A 12,646-nucleotide genomic window follows, 5' to 3' on the forward strand; every position below is an offset into this window, starting at 1 on the left:
AGCTGTTATAAATAGTACATTGAACGGGAAAACTTTCCTCTTTGCAACAAAGAAATGCAAGTTTTTCCTTCTAGCGAAAGTTCTTATTAATAAAGTGACTTCTGCATTGTGCTTTTGTGAGCATGAGACAGTCACACCTCTTGAGGATTAGAGTGAACTGGATGTCTTGTGTGTTGCAAGCAGATAGGATTATCCTAAGTAGCAAACCTGCTCATAAAACACGCTCCAGCAGGATCCTGGAATAGAGGATGGCCCAGGATTGTTCACTTGAAGGAGGAATTTCTGAGCAGGATTTTCTCCTTAGGTGAGAGGCTAATAAGAGAAAGCAAACCAGGTGAGCAACCACAGCATTCAAAATATCACCACTAGAAAAAGTAAATAGCAATGGCTTATACAGTTTATATCCCCCCGCCCCCAAGTCCTATAATTAACATTTTAAAAGCCCCAAAGATACGGCCATCTAATCTACTTCTCTTAATTTTCAGTGCATTTATAAACTGGAAACTAAGCTATTACTGAACGTCAAGATGAAAAAAAAAAGAAAGATAATTTAGTTGGAGCTGTTGTCCAGTCGCTGTTTAATGCCACTTTCTATATTTGCTGTGATAAGCATTAAAATCTGCACATTGGTTGATAAATCATTGTTTAGCTGTGTCTAAAGCGTTCAGCAAATGGTTTGAAATTGCCGTAGTGTTATAAATGGTTATTTGATAATGAATGAAATTGTTTGAAAATACTGTTAAAATGTCAGGTTTTAACACACAGATCATTACTCAAAGGGAATGCAAACATGGAAACCACAGTGACATCATAAATATACCCCAACAAATGCATTTATTTGTACAGGGCAAGTAGAAGGTGCTCTATACAAACCAGTAAAAAGTGATATATGAAGTTAATTTCATTCTGTAAAAGTAATTGCATTGGTTTAACTTATTTAACTCTCCTTACACTAATATTTATTGCAGAAAAAGAAAGTAAAGAAATAAATGATGATTAATAGATAAAATACACAGGAAATGGGAATTGCTTTACAATTTAATTACACTGTCACGTAAAATTATCACACAAATGCACCAACTCGACAAGAGAAATTATTAAAATTCTATTATCCAGTATGGGTAGCCCAGTTTTCAGCTGTCCTCATTTATTCATTGTACTAATCTCCATCTTTCCTACCCTTATAAAAAGTTTTAGCAATGTAAAAAGTGGGAAAAAAACATTCTGTAATTTTTTGAAAAGAATTATGCTGTTTGAGGGAACACAGAAATGCCTATAAAGTCACAGGCAGAAGCAGGTATCACAGACTCTCATCTATAAACTTTGCATCAAGAAAGTTTATAGACATACACAAACATAACACACACGCACATAGGTATATTTGTGGTTCTGAACTACCGCAGTGCGTGAAATCTGAAGCTACGTCATGTTGTTGTTATAGTAGTAGTGGTAGAAGAAGCAGTAATAATAATAATAATGATGGCATTTGTTAAGCGCTTACTATGTGCCAAGCACTGTTCTGAGCGCTGGGGGGGAATACAAGGTGATCAGGTTGTCCCACATGGGGCTCACAGTCTTCATCCCCATTTGACAGATGAGGTAACTGAGGCTCCAAGAAGTTAAGTGAATTGCCCAAAGTGTGGTGGAGCCAGAATTCGAACCCATGACCTCTGACTCCAAAGCCCAGGCTCTTTCCACTGAGCCACGCTGCTTCCCTAGTAAGCGCTTAGTACAGTGCTCTGCACACAGTAAGCGCTCAATAAATACAATTGATGATAGTACCAGTAGTAGTAGCAGTGGTAATAATAACAATAATGGTATTTGTTAAGCGCTTACTATGTGCCAAGCACTTTCATTCATTCATATTTTTTGAGCGCTTACTGTGTGCAGAGCACTGTACTAAGCACTTGGGAAGTCCAAGTCGGCAACATATAGAGACGGTCCCTACCCAACAACGGGCTCACAGTCTAGAAGAGGGAGACAGCCAACAAAACAAACCATGTAGACAGGTGATGAAACATGGGGCTCACAGTCTCAATCCCCATCTTACGGATGAGGTAACTGAGGCCCAGGGAAGTGAAGCGACTTGCCCAAGGTCACACAGCAGATGCGTGGTAGATTAGAACCCATGACCCTCCAACTCTCAGGCCCGTGCTCCATCCACTGCGCCACACTGCTTCTGCTCTAAGCGCTGGAGTAGTTACAAGGCAATCAGGTTGGCCCGCTTGGGGCTCACAGTATTAATCCCCATTTTACAGGTGAAGAAACTGAGGCACAGAGAAATTAAGTAACTTGCCCAAGGTCACACAGCAGACAAGGGGCGGAGACAGGATTAGAACCCACGTCCCCGGCTCCCAAGCCTGTACCATTTCCACCAAGCCAGCAGTATTCACTGATTATCCCCTGAGTGTAATGGGCTATTCTAAGCGCTTAGTACAGTGCTCTGCACACAGTAAGCGCTCAATAAATACGATTGAGTGAATTCTAAGTGCTTAGGAAGTTCAAAATAAGCATGAACAACTGTCATCGGGGCAGCAATTGGTTGTAACACTGAGTGGGATTTATGGATCATGGGCTACGTCAATTGGTAGACACATTCCCTGACCACAAGGAGTGTAGTATAAATATAGTATAAATATTATACTTAGAGAAGCAGCGTGGCTCAGTGGAAAGAGCCCGGGCTTTGGAGTCAGAGGTCATGGGTTCAAATCCCGGCTCCGCCAATTGTCAGCTGGGCGACTTTGGGCAAGTCACTTCACTTCTCTGAGCCTCAGTTACCTCATCTGGAAAATGGGGATTAAGACTATGAGCCCTGCATGGGACAACCTGATCACCTTGTAACCTCCCCAGCGCTTAGAACAGTGCTTTGCACATAGTAAGCGCTTAATAAATGCCATCATCATTATTATTATTAATATACATAGTAAGCACTTTATAAATACTGCAATTTGTTATTATTATTATAAGTCTATGGGAAAACGTATCCCACAACACAACGGAATACGATACACATATATTTCCAAGGGCTATATTAAATATGAATCCTCGTATGTGCTTGTGTACATATGAATCTCAGAGACTAATAGATTTATAGAGCATCTTTTCTTTAGAGAGCTCAAATCTTGACTTCCCTTCCTCCAGGGATATTTATAAAAACAATAGCATTATCCCATTTATGGAATTATTTTCTTTCTATATATAGAATACGCAAAGTTCAATGACACAGATTCATCTCACTAGTGTCCTAGTTCTGAGTGTCGAATGTTTACTTGGAAATCAGACGGCCTAGTGGAAAAGAGGACCTGGATTCTAATCCCAGCCCCTCCACTTATCTGCTGTGTGACCCTGAACAACACACTTAAATTCTCTGTGCCTCAGTTTCCTCAATTATAAAATGGGCATTCATTATCTGTTCTACCTCCTACTTAGACTGTAAGCCCCGTATAATAATAATAATAATAATAATAATGACATTTGTTAAGCGCTTACTATGTGCAAAGCACTGTCCTATATGGGACAGGGACTGTGTCCAACCTGATTTACTTGTAATAATAATGATAATAATGGCATTTATTAAGCGCTTAATATGTGCAAAGCACTGTTCTAAGCGCTGGCACTAGTCTAAGCGCTTGCTTAGACTAGTGCTTGACATCAGAGTAAACGCTTAACAGATAGCACAATTAATTCATTTGAAAACTGTGGTCTCATATAATGTACCCATCATTAGTAAATATTCAAAAGAGTCTAAAATATTCTGAACACTTTATTATCATTTCTTACCTTATAGATTTTTTTTACAGCACATTTTAAAAATAAGCTTGAAACATGCTTGATCTCAATAGATGATGGAACTGGATCAATTCTCTCGTAAACCAATTAAATGTTATTTACTGGACACTTAAGTGTGGGAAGAGCACTGAACTAAGTAATAATGATAGCATTTATTAAGCACTTACTATGTGCAAAGCACTGTTCTAAGCGCTGGGGAGGTTACAAGGTGATCAGGTTGTCCCACGGGGGGCTCACAGTCTTAATCCCCATTTTACAGATGAGGTAACTGAGGCCCAGAGAAGTTAAGTGACTTGCCCAAAGTCACACAGCTGACAAGTGGCAGAGCCGGGATTTGAGCCCATGACCTCTGACTCCAAAACCCGTGCTCTTTCCACTGAGCCACGCTGCTTCTCTAAGCAACTAAGTACTTAGGAAAGTATAATGAAAGAAAAAGGTGAGAGACTTAGGTAGACACAAGACTATCGGGTTGGACACAGTCCCTGTCCCACATAGGGCTCACTGTCTTAATCCCCATTTTACAGATGAGGTAACTGAGGCCCAGAGAAGCAAAGTGACTTGCCCAAGGTCACGCAGCAGACAAAGGGCGGAGCCGGGATTAGAACCCAGCTCCTTCCGACTCCAAGGCCCATTCTCTATCCACTAGGCCATTCTGCTTCTACAACCTAGTGTTCCCCACAATACTCAGATGAAACCCCAGTCTTCTAAGGTCAAGTCTTCCTTGTCAAATCTAACCGACTCTATCCTAATCTTCCTTGATATCCCACCTGCCTCTGACCCCACGGACCACTTTCTTTCCCTGGAAATGCTGTCTAACCTTGGTTTTTCTGACACAGTCCTTTCCTGGTTCTCCTCTTGCCTCTCTAGCCACCCCTTCTCAGTCCCACTGGCTCTAACTCCACCTCTCACTCTCTAACTGTGGGTGTTCTTCAAGGCCCTATACCGGGTCCTTTCTCTAATCATTTCACACTCACTCCTGGAGGGAGTTCTTTGTTTCCATGTTTTCAACGGCCACCTCTATACCACTGATTCCAGGTCTACCTCGCTACCCCCAACTTCCCACCTCTTCTGCCAAAGCACATTTTCTCTTGCTTCCAGGACATCTCTACTGAACTCCACATCTTTCTTCCCAAATTATGTCTTCCATCTAACTTTCCCATCACTTCTGACACCACCAAACTTCCCCTTCTTTGAAGTCCAGAACACTGGCATTATCCTTAATTCCTCTTTCCCTTTTAACCCCTATATTCAACCAGTCACTGAATTCTGCCAGTTTTTCCCCCATATTTATCCTCACCACAGATTATCCTTCAAAATTCAATTTCAACACTTCTGCACCAACTGTGCACTTGCATGTTAATAATCACCCTTAGCACTTCTGTGTTTTACTCAAATAAGCATCAGCACACCCATATCTACATCTTCAACTTCCTATTCATAAATTATTTCAGTGTCAGCCTCCCCCTCTAGATTGAAAACTCTTTTAAGGCACGGATGACATCTCTGAACTATAAACTACCCCAAATGTTTAATTGCAGGCACTAGATGAATAGTATCGATGATGAAAAAGTACTGAAACAACAATGACCTGGAGAGAAGGAGGAGGAGGCAATAATAATAATAATAATGGTATTTGTTAAGCGCTAACTATGTGCTAAGATCTGTTCTAAGTGCTGGGGTAGATACAAGCTAATCAGGATGGACACAATACCTGTCTCACACAGGGCTCCAATCATGATCCCCATTCTACAGATGAGGGAACTGAGGCCCAGAGCAGTGAAATGACTTGCCCAAGGTCACGCAGCAGACAAGTGGCAGACCCGGGATTAGAACACACGTCCTCTGGCTCCCAGGCCTGTGTGCTACCACTAGACCACACCGCTTTTCATGTTTAATAACGCACTCAGAGTTTCATTTTCTAAATCTGCATCGCAATATGATTTCTTCTAAAATGCTGTATCTATTACCTTTGTGAGCAGGATAGTAGCGAGACACCCTCCTCCTGGGTATGGAGAGAAGGAGGAAGATTTCTACTTCCAGATTTTCCTGGAGAGACAGACATAAAATGATTTACAAATAGGAGAAATAAGTATTCAAATAGCATAGTATATAGTGAATTTGAAACAGAGGTAGTTTCTGTATTTATTTTTTAAATCAGTTGAAATAGGGATCTTGGATCGTCAACCCTGGCATTTCTGATTCCTTAATAACTTCAACATATTAAGAAGCAGTGTGGTCTATTGGATAGAGCAAGGGCTCGGGAGTCAGAAAGACCTGGGTTTTAATCCCAGCTCCAACACCTGTCTGCTGTATGACTTGGAACAAGTCATTTCACTTCTCTGTACCTTATCTGCAAAACTAAGAATGTAAGCCCCAAGTGGGACATGAACTGTGTCCAACCTTGTATTCGTCCCAGTACTTAGTATAATGTCAGGCACATAGTAAGCACTTAAGAAATATGACTAAAAAAAAAGTATTTCCTTACCAAAACATAGTTTCGTTGGGAGTAGTACTTAATGACTGAAACAGAGAGAGATAGGCTGGAAAATGAATGAGTCAGAGAAGATAGTGTAGTTGATTCTGGAATGGAAATGGAAAATGAAAAGTTAAAAAAAAAAAGACAATCGAGTGTATCAGATACTTGATGAAGACCAGAATCGTAAAAGATGATTCCTGGAGCAACTTCCAGAGCCATAAATTAAGTGAATGGACTCTTTCCAGAACTTTAGCGTCTTAGAAATGATATGCATATTCTGTGAAAATGATCATTTTTTCAATTGGCTCTCATTATAGGAAGGACCATTACTAAGGCCAGTTATCATTAGGATTTAGAAGATATCATTTGTTATACTTCAGAATGGCCTGTTATTTACAGTGGTTATTAAAAAAATATTGAACATGGAATGAGCTCAACTTTTAACAAATTGGTAATACCGTTAACTTTGACTTCAAATTCTTCTGGTCACAGAGGGGAACATTGTTTTAACAGTTCAGTTAATTTATAATCCCACTATTAAACAGGAAATCTCAGCAGAGACAATACATTAAAAGAAGGACATAGGAATCTTCCTGAATCTAAGCGATGCCAATGCTATTCTGAATCGGAGGAGTTCAACTTTTTGCTCTGACATTCTGTCTCAATGAAGTACAAATTAGGCTTTATTATTCTCTTTTCGAACAGGGAAGTAGCTAAGCACCCTCCTCCTGAGTATGGATTCTTCTGGGGAGGCAGACATAAAATACTTTACAAATAGGAGGAATAAGTACTACCATAGTGTAGTTACACAAAAGTGCTATGAGAAATATTTAATGCAAAAGTGCTAAAATGGTGGAAAAGGGCTGAGATGATCTGGGGAGGATGTGACCTGGTGAGTAGAAAAATTAATCAGCGAAAATTTCCAAGAAGCCGTAGGATTTCGAAAAGGTTTTGAAGATGGGGAGAGCTGTGGTTTGGAGGATTTGAAAGGAAAGGAAGTTACAAGATGGGGAATAGTGTGAGGTAAGGTCCTGGTGGAAAAAGCAAGGGCCTGGGAGTGAGACGACCTGGGTTCTAATCCTGACTCTACCACTTGCAGGCTGTGTGACCTTGGGCAAGTCACTTGATTTGTCTGGGCCTCAGTTTCCTCATCTGTAAAACTGGAATTCAGTACCTTTTCTCCCTCCCCATTAGACTCTGAGGTTCACGTGGGACAGGGACTGTGTCCAATATGATTACCCTGTATCTTTCCCAAGGCTGAAAACAGTGCTTGACATATATAGATAGACAGACAGATAGATGTACATTTTGATCCACAAACATACATGCACATGTATGGGCAAGTCCCTTCACTTCTCTGGGCCTCAGTTTCCTCAACTATGAAATGGGAATAAAATACCTGTCCTTCTTATACTGTGAGCCCCTTGTGGAACAGGGACTATATCCAGTCTGATTAGCTTAAATCTACTCCAGTATTTAGAACAATACTTGGCACTTAGAAAGCATTAAACAAATACTATTATTATTATTGTTACACATGCATACTTATAAATATATATGAGGACTTAGATAGTAAAACCCTATATAGAAGTAGATATGATTTTCCTTTTTCTATGCCAATGAAATTTTATCAACTTGAATATTCCTTGCCCTTGTTGGGATGGGAATGTACCCTGTAGCTGAAAAACTGCTTGAAGTGAAACAGGGTTAATCTCCCCCAAAAATCCGATATTTGTTTAGTGACTTAAGTGTTAAACAAAACACATCCAACAAAGCAATCACAGACGGTTACTTTCTCACTCCTTCCTTCCCCTCCCCACCTCTATTATTATTATTATTATTATTATTATTATTATTATTATGGTATTTGTTAAGTGCTTACAATGTGCCAGACACTAGACTAAGCATTTCATTTCCTCTCCTTGCCCTCTTTCCCTTCTCATTTCCCTGCTTGGAACTCCCTCCCCACTCAGATGAGCTTATCCTGGCCCTCAAAGTCAAACCCACACCACAAAAAAAATTAAAAAAAATTACCCCTTCCAGTTGCTCTTCTCTGACAGATTGCCACTTCTCTGATCACATCATTCCAACCTTTGTCTCTTTTTGCGTTCAATTTTACTTAGTCTTACATACTTTTCTGTACCTTGTAAGCACTTTATAAATACAATTATCACATGTATCACGTTTTTCCTCTTGTTTCCACTGTTTGCATGACTGCCTCCACCATTCACTAGATGTTCAGCTCCTTGAGGGCAGGGAACATGTCTTCTACTCTTAGTTCTCGATGAAACCCACATTCAGGAAGATGTGTGTTTTGAGTATCCTCACCTTGGTAAAATCTGCATACGTTGCACCACTGTTCCTTCCCATCTGAAGGTGGTAGTTTCACTAGGAACAAAAGAAAACATTTATTCACACGGCAGGTGAGAAGCTTATCCGTCTATTGCCACATAAGGTCAGGCAGGCTGACAATTTCAGTAGGTTCAAGATGGGGTTGGATAAATTCATGGACAAGGGGTTCATAATGGGTTTCCGGGGGGTAAACATGGATGATTATAATAATAATAATGACGGTGGCATTTATTAAGTGCTTACTATGTGCCACACACTGTTCTAAGCACTGGGGAGGTTACAAGGTGATCAGATTGTCCCACGGGGGGCTCACAGTCTTCATCTCCATTTTACAGATGAGGTAACTGAGGCACAGAGAAATTAAGTGACTTGCTCAAAGTCACACAGCTAAGCGGCAGAGCCGGGATTTGAATCCATGACCTCTGACTCCAAAGCCCGGGCTCTTTCCACTGAGCCAAGAAGGGCATCATCACACTGCCCTTACAAGCATCTTGTGTTGCTACAAATCCAGGCAGAATATCGTACCTAAATCTCTTCTCTCTCTCCTTTCCCCTCCACCCTCACTAACAAATCACAACTCTCCCCATCTTCGAAACCCCTTCCAGGAAGCCTCTTCTGATTAATTCTCAACACTCCAGCCTCATCCACTCAAAAACCACCCTAAGCATTCATTCATTCAATCGTATTTATTGAGCGCTTACTGTGTGCAGAGCACTGTACTAAGCGCTTGGGAAGTCCAAGTTGGCAACATATAGAGACGATCCCTACCCAACAATGGGATCACAGTCTAGAAGGGGGAGACAGACAACAAAAGCACTATGTCTTTTATTCCTCTCCTCAGCACTTCCGAACATATATTTATTGTATGCATTTTTACACATAAACATATTTACTCATAGACATATGCACATTTATTTTTATTTATTGAGAAGCAACGTGGCCTAGTGGACTCAGTCCTGGGAGTCAAAGGACCTGGGTTCTAATCCTTGCCTGCTTTGTGACCTTGGGCAAGTCACTTCACTTCTCCGGGCCTCAGTTACCTCACCTGGAAGAGTGGATTAAGAGTGTGAGCCATGTGGGACATGGATGTGTCCCACCTGATTAACTCGTATCTACCCCAGTGCTCAGAACAGGCACTTGGTAAGCGCTCCACCTCTCAGGACCGCACCTGGAGAGTTTCCAGTCCTCTACCAGTCTGGGCTCTGGGAGGGAGAGTCAAGCAGAGTCATACCCATTCCATTCCTAGCTTGGGCAGCGTCTAATGAGTGGAAGGCAATTTGCTGCAGGGCAAAACTCCCCTGTGCTGGGCAGCAGTGGCATGGGAGGGCATCGAGGGCGGAGACTGTACCACGTGGAAGGCGGCGATGGTAAACCACTTCTGGATTTTTACCAAGAAAACTCCACGGATCCACTACCAGAACGATGGCAGGTGGAGGTGGGGCGTTCTGGGAAAGAAGTATCCATGGAGTCGCTATGGGTGAGAGATAATGATAATAATAATAATGATGGTATTTGTTAATCGCTTACTATGTGCGAAGCACTGTTCTAAGCGCTGGGCGGGGGTACAAGGTGATCAAGTTGTCCCACGTGGGACTCACAGCCTTAATCCCGTAATACAAGGTGCATAAGACAAGACAAAATTTCAGCACTTAGTACAGTGCCTGGCACATAGTAAGTGCTTAAATACTACAGTTAATATTATTTGAACATTTAATTATTCATTCAGCTACTTCATCCTGTAATACTTGGCTACGTGTCATATCTTGTTTGAACTTCCGTTCCCATTAGTTGTTCAAATCGTTTTCTGTCTTCCTCCTCCATTCAACTGAGGTAGAGACCAAGCGTCTGTTGTTCACTGTCACTTACCCAGTTCAACAGCCTGGCCTAGTGGATAGAGCATGGGCTAGGAGTCAAAAGAACCTGTATTCTAATCCCGGCTCCCCAACTAGTCTGCTGTGTGACCTCGGGCAAGTCACTTCACTTCTCCATGCCTCAGTGACTTCATCTGTAAAATGGAGATTCATTCATTCATTCATTCGATCGTATTTATTGAGCACTTACTGTGTTAAGCACTTGGGAAGTACAAATCAGCAACATATAGAGACGGTCCCTACCCAACAACGGGCTCACAGTCTAGAAACGGGCTCACAGTCCAGAAATTAAGACTGTGAGCCCCACATGGAACAGGGACTGTGTCCAAACTGATAATTTTGTATCTACCGCAGTGCTCGACAGATAGTCAGTGCTTATCAAATACCATTATTATTATTAGTAGTAGTAGAGGTCATGGGTTCAAATCCCAGCTCTGCCAATTGTCAGCTCTGTGACTTTGGGTGAGTCACTTAACTTCTCTGTGCCTCAGTTCTCTCATCTGTAAAATGGGGATGAAGACTGTGAGCCCCCCGTGGGACAACCTGAGCACCTTGTAACCTCCCCAGTGCTTAGAACAGTGCTTCGCACATAGTAAGCGCTTAATAAATGCCATAAAAAATGTTCAGGCCGCATTTCCCCACTACTCAAGAATCTCCAGAGGTTGCCCATCCACCTCCGCATCTAACAGAAACTCCTCACCGTTGGCTTTAAAGCACTCAACCACCTTGCCCCCTCCTACCTCGCCTCGTTGTTCCCCTTCTATGGCCCAGTCTGTGTGCTTCGCTCCTCTAGTGCCAAACTTCTCACTGTACCGTGATCTCATCTATCTTGCTGTTGACCACTCACCTACATCCTGCCTCCGGCCTGGAACCCTCCCTCTTCGTATCTGAGAAGCAGCGTGGCTCAGTGGAAAGAGCCCGGGCTTTGGAGTCAGAGGTCGTGGGTTCAAATCCCAGCTCCGCCAATTGTCAGCTATGTGACTTTGGACAAGTCACTTCACTTCTCTGGACCTCAGTGACCTCATCTGTAAAATGGGGATTAAGACTGTGAGCCCCCTGTGAGACAACCCGAGCACACTGTAACCTCCCCAGCACTTAGAATAGTGCTTCGCACATAGTAAGCGCTTAATAAATGCCATTATTATTATTATTATCTGACAGACTACTAGTCTTTTATCCTTCAAAGCCTTACCGAAGGCATATCTCCTCCAAGAGGCCTTCCCTGACTAAGCCCTCCTTTCCTCTTCTCCCATTGCTTTCTACATCATCCTGACTTGCTCTCTTCATTCAATTCCCCTCCCAGCCCCACAGCACTTTTGTACTTATCTGTAATTTATTTGTATTAATGTCTGTCTCCCCCTCTACACTGTAAGCCCATCGTGGGCAGGGAATGGGTCTGTTTATTATTGCATTGTACTCTCCCACCCGCTTAGTACAGTGCTCTGCACACAGTCTTGTCTTATGCTGTCGAGTCGTTTCCGACCCATAGCGACACCATGGACACATCCCTCCCAGAACGTCCCGCTCTCCATCAGCAATCATTCTGGTAGTGTATCCACAGGGTTTTCTTGGTAAAAATATGGAAGTGGTTTACCATTGCTGCCTTCCACGCAGTAAATTTGAGTCTTGGCCCTCGACTCTCTCCCGTTCCACTGCTGCCCAGCACGGGTGAGTTTTGACTTGTAGCAGATTGCCTCCCACTCGCTAGCCACTGCCCAAGCTAGAAATGGAACGGATAGGCCTCTGCTTGACTCTCCCTTCCATCGTCGAGACTGGTAGAGTACTCAAAACTCTCCAGGTGCAACCCTGAGAGGGCATCTGCACGCAATAAGTGCTCAATAAATCATCATCAATCGTATTGATTGAGCGCTTACTATGTGCAGAGCACTGTACTAAGCGCTTGGGAAGTACAAATTGGCAACATATAGAGACAGTCCCTACCCAACAGTGGGCTCACAGTCTAAAAGGGGGAGACAGAGACCAAAACCAAACATACTAACAAAATAAAATAAATAGAATAGATATGTACAAGTAAAATAAATAGAGTAATAAATACGTACAAACATATATACATAATACATAAATACGATTGATTGACTGATTAGTAGTCGGTGCTCAATACGTAACACTGATTAATGTTCTGATACTTAAGGACTGA

At 42.1% G+C, this 12,646-nt stretch overlaps 2 non-coding genes across 2 annotated transcripts; one reads left to right on the forward strand and one right to left on the reverse strand.

Annotated features, from left to right (window-relative positions):
* Window positions 1-9,767: 9,767 nt before the first annotated feature.
* LOC119929410 lies at window positions 9,768-9,905 on the forward strand. Its single transcript, XR_005451535.1, has one exon. It is a non-coding gene; the product is annotated as a small nucleolar RNA SNORA7 (small nucleolar RNA).
* Window positions 9,906-12,166: 2,261 nt separating this feature from the next.
* Window positions 12,167-12,304, reverse strand: LOC119929123. The gene has a single exon (XR_005451263.1). It is a non-coding gene; the product is annotated as a small nucleolar RNA SNORA7 (small nucleolar RNA).
* Between the last annotated feature and the right edge of the window lie 342 nt (window positions 12,305-12,646).

This window comes from Tachyglossus aculeatus, chromosome 5 (genome assembly GCF_015852505.1).
Source record: "Tachyglossus aculeatus isolate mTacAcu1 chromosome 5, mTacAcu1.pri, whole genome shotgun sequence".
In the NCBI taxonomy this organism is placed as follows: Eukaryota; Metazoa; Chordata; class Mammalia; order Monotremata; family Tachyglossidae; genus Tachyglossus; species Tachyglossus aculeatus.